The following is a 4209-nucleotide window of genomic DNA, read 5'->3' as shown; positions in this document are numbered from 1 at the left end:
ATCTGTAAGAATAAAATAATACAGCTTAATTTAATATTTAAAAAAGGCCTACTTCACTCCGGGGTGATGTGTCATAACATTTAGTGACTACAGTATTCATGGTTTTTCTTTTTTTTGGGGGGGGAGGAGGGTATAATTAGTCCATTCTGATACAAAGCTTTCTTGTTCTTTGGACTGAAAAGAATTTGGTCTATAAAAATACAAAAAATAAAACATTCTTAGAGATCAACCCGATTAAGGGTCTTTTAAAACAGAGCAAAGGATACAAAGGTTTTGTGTGTGATGAGGAAGACGTGTGTGTGTGTGTGTGTGTGTCTGTGTGAGACACTTTAACTTCACCTTGATGACAAACAAGGACTCAATAATTCAGCTCCTACATCCTATTGTGTTGGCACAAATAGAGGCCGCATGAATACAACGATGGCTCCATCTGAAACACTCTGTAGTCATGACCTTTGACTTTATACCAGCTGAGTGCATTTCGCATTCAGTCTCACAAAGTAAAGGCTTCAGTATGTGTAGTTCAAATAACGTCACCACTTTTGATTACACTTTTCCATAAAAGCATATATATTGTTAAAAAGAACTCTCTTTTGCACTGTTAGACAAAGACAGACTTGATTGTCATTCAACTTTAAAATTGACATTGACTGAAATTTTGTTGCAAGGCTCCAATAATGACAAGTTAAATAATTAAATATATAAATAAATAATAAAATGCATCAATGTAAATGTCCAATAAAAAGATTAATGGGAGTTTAATTGCGTGAGGGAGGAGGCTTTTGTGGAATTAGTTTTTTTCTGCATTTGAGGCTGCTGAACCTTTTGCCAGAGGACAGCAGGGATACAAACTATCTGTATGCTTTTGTATTTTTATTGCTAGGGGAAAAATAGTTTTCCTTGATGAAAATAGACAATTCTTTTCCAACAGCAACAAATTAAAATGCAAGAATATCTGCTTGTACATTATTGTGACAGTGGTTGTGGCTGATTATCCTAAGGAGGGAAGACAGCGGCAAACTCCAATCATTTTCTAATAAAGACAGTCCTCTGGAAATAATCATATCACATCACATCCGATCATTTTACAAATGAAACACCCGCTGCTTTAAACAGGACATAGAGAATACATTGTTGAAGTCAGTTTGGATTATATTTCTAATTCATTAAAAGTGATGTTTCGGAAGCTATGCAGCAGCTAACTTTTAAAAAATGTAATTACTGAAAGTTTGGATGGAATAGCAGAAGAAATGATTACAGTTTTCAGCCTAGACTGAATAATCCCAGAAAATGTTTATATGAACACAGCATCCCTGGATCCTGACATGTATTTAGATATCACAGAGACTAAGAGAATCCTCACTAAGCATCATAATGCATCAATAATGATCTAGAAAGCACTTGTTTAAGCCTGGTGATGGAATGCTTTTCCTCAGTGGGGGGGACAAGGAAGGTGGTCAGTGACAAATCAATGAAGATACAAGACAATCCTGGAAGGAAGACTGTTATAGGCTGCAAAAGACTTAAGACTAAGACATTCACCCTCCAGCAGGACAATGAACTTAAACATACTGCTATAGCAACAAAAGAAAGGTTTAGATCAGAATAGGTTTGAGTTAAAATGCCCCCCCCCCTTAAAATTTCCAGCGCTAAATCCAAAATGTTTCTAAATTCTGTTGCGGAGAAACCTTCGGAAACATACTAAGTGAACCACTATGCTGTGAAAATAAATTTAAAGGACAAGATATAGCACAAAATTGCAGAGCCCTAAGTGCTTTTGATATTGTTTTAATAAGGCTTCAGTGTGTAACTCTGTAGTGTGTATTAGTGCGATTTTGTGCCGGTGTGACTGATTGTTGTCATCGTATGGGGAAACAGAGACCTGAATTATTGAAGGCTTGTTTTTCATCAAGGTCAAATTAAAGTATCACACACAGGCTCAGGTGCACACGGACACACACACACACACACACACACACACACACACACACACACACAGACATCACACAGCCATCAAACCTGACAAATTACTTCTGTGAAAAACAAGGGAGGGACACAAAGGAAAAATGAAACATGTTACTCCTTTAGGGTCTGTCTGTGTGTGTGTGTGAGCGTGTCACTATAACCCATTTCTCTCTTACCTTCATCTCCAGCCACTGGAGAGCTGGGGTCAGTTGTCACATGCTCTTGTTTCCGTTTGAAGTTTCGGTTTAGCTACACACACTCGAGAAAAAGATTTTGACATCAAACATATGAGATCCTGAGATCTTTTTTTTTTTTTTTGGAATAACAGCAAAAAAGATCTGCAGACGTGTGTTTGTCGACCCTGATTATTGTCTTCCTTGTGTTTCAGGAAAAAGCAAATTGATGGCGCCTTCATTCTGTTGGCTTAATGGGATGTTTGTGAAAGGCAAGTTTGGCTTTGTGAAAAAGTTCTGTCTTCATTTTATAAATATATAGTTTGCTTGCTTTTAATAATAATCTCTGTTGTGGTCTTTGTTTTGTTATGACATTTGTTTTTCATTAATCAATCTGGGCCACCACGTTAATGAGTATACAGAAAGTTACCCTTTACCCTTTTATATTAGGGTCATTTTCATTTTAAGTTATGTTTGGTATATACAGCATTTTCATAACAACTGAAGGCAACATAGTTACTTGATTGTGTTATAAAATGGCACTATATGTCTGGAAAATACACAATACAGCCCCTCTGTATATTTCATCTACTTTTTGACTGCCTGTGACAGAGTTGATGTTGCTCTCCATTATGTAAAGACTCTTGTAAAGTGTGTCTGATTTGCTCCACAACCCTTTCCTGATTAGACAAGACTTGAATTTTAAAACACTTAAAGTTTTTAAGATTGACCGAAGCTGCTTCGCAGTTTTTTATTTTCTAATGGCCTTCTTTGGAAGTATACTTTGACACAAACGCCTCTCAGAATAACTAACCCCAGTTACCGGCTGTTTTTCTTTTTTATGGATTACTTCAGCACCATAATTTTAGACATGAAAATATTTAACTATTTCATGAAGCAGAAGTTGACATTTAATTTTGCTGACAGAGTGACAGTTGGTTACAGTTGCACCTATATCACATACAAGATGATGTCTAAAAGAAAGTGCTGCTGCTGCAAGTTTCATTTTCCCATGCTATTTTTAGCTAAAATAAACTGTTTAGGTGTTTCTGATCTGTTGCATGATGCATATCGCACTGATCTACATTTTCACAGTTCAAACTCCTACAGCACTGCTGTGGTTCAGTGCTGACAGGAAGGAGAAGGGCATTTTTGCTAAAGCCTCGCGCAGATGGTAAACAGGAAGTGAAAGAATATTTGTCAGACTGAAGGCTACATATAGAAATACACATTGAATTGGTTAGCTGTTTCACATACATGTTGAATGTATGTGAAACAGCAGACGTGTTTTAGTTAGATTTTATGAGAACATTTCTAAATTTATTATACAAACGTATAAAACATTCAAACATATGTGCATTACAAATTGAATACTGAACATGTTGTACCTCACGTTTCTTCCTTTGTGGTGTCTCTACACACAAAGTGAATATTCGCACCTCAACAATGACTCATGTCTAAAAATATCTAACTCTACGGCTTGTTTAACAATTTGATAACTGAGATTATCAAAACTAAAATTTTTTATTGCTTCTTAAAGAAATATTAGTTGATCATACTTTTCTTAGCACTGACCCCTAAAACATGGTGGATGCTGCTAATTTACTTTAGATGTTTTTGTATTTACATTTCTTCTTCGGTATTTTGGTTGATATTTTTTATTTTCCAACTGCACACCACTCATCTATTCCTTTTACAATAACTGTAAAAAGAAATAGATGAAAATGCAAAGAAAATAACTGACACCTTCAGAAATCCTGACAAAAGGTTTGGTAAGTTTCAAATGTTGTTCTTGATTTGATTTGTGTGTATCTGGGATTAATACCCTTGTGGTCTACTTATCTATGTTGGTGTTTAGCTGCAAAACTGAAAATGAGGTTAATCCACCACTGCAATATTTATCTCACACTGAAAGACACAACATTTGGGTAGCATGCAGGTACTAGAGCGATAACCAGGTGACACATATTCACTATCAATACACGATGTGAACGGTGCCTAAATTCACATTTTCTCCTTCCAGAAACTTTTGCTGACAATTGTGGAATTTAAATTATTATAAGAAATGCAT

At 35.8% G+C, this 4209-nt stretch overlaps 1 protein-coding gene and 1 long non-coding RNA gene across 2 annotated transcripts in view; one reads left to right on the top strand and one right to left on the bottom strand.

The window, feature by feature from the left end:
- Positions 1–128: 128 nt before the first annotated feature.
- Positions 129–4209, bottom strand: part of LOC106948393 (uncharacterized) — an 8840-nt gene continuing 4759 nt past the window's right edge. The window contains exon 2 of the long non-coding RNA XR_001425160.1: positions 129–2214. This is a non-coding gene — a long non-coding RNA (uncharacterized LOC106948393). The remainder of the gene's footprint in view (positions 2215–4209) is intronic.
- Positions 3849–4209, top strand: part of sh2d3ca (SH2 domain containing 3Ca) — a 63680-nt gene continuing 63319 nt past the window's right edge. The window contains exon 1 of the mRNA XM_015033981.1: positions 3849–3910. The gene's annotated coding sequence lies outside the window, so the exon portion shown is untranslated. The remainder of the gene's footprint in view (positions 3911–4209) is intronic.

This window comes from Poecilia latipinna, unplaced genomic scaffold, assembly GCF_001443285.1.
Source record: "Poecilia latipinna isolate Pla-1442-1.1 unplaced genomic scaffold, P_latipinna-1.0 Scaffold16, whole genome shotgun sequence".
NCBI classification, from domain to species: Eukaryota; Metazoa; Chordata; class Actinopteri; order Cyprinodontiformes; family Poeciliidae; genus Poecilia; species Poecilia latipinna.
Note: the sequence above shows the minus strand (reverse complement) of the source record. Positions and strands in the feature narration are given on the sequence as shown.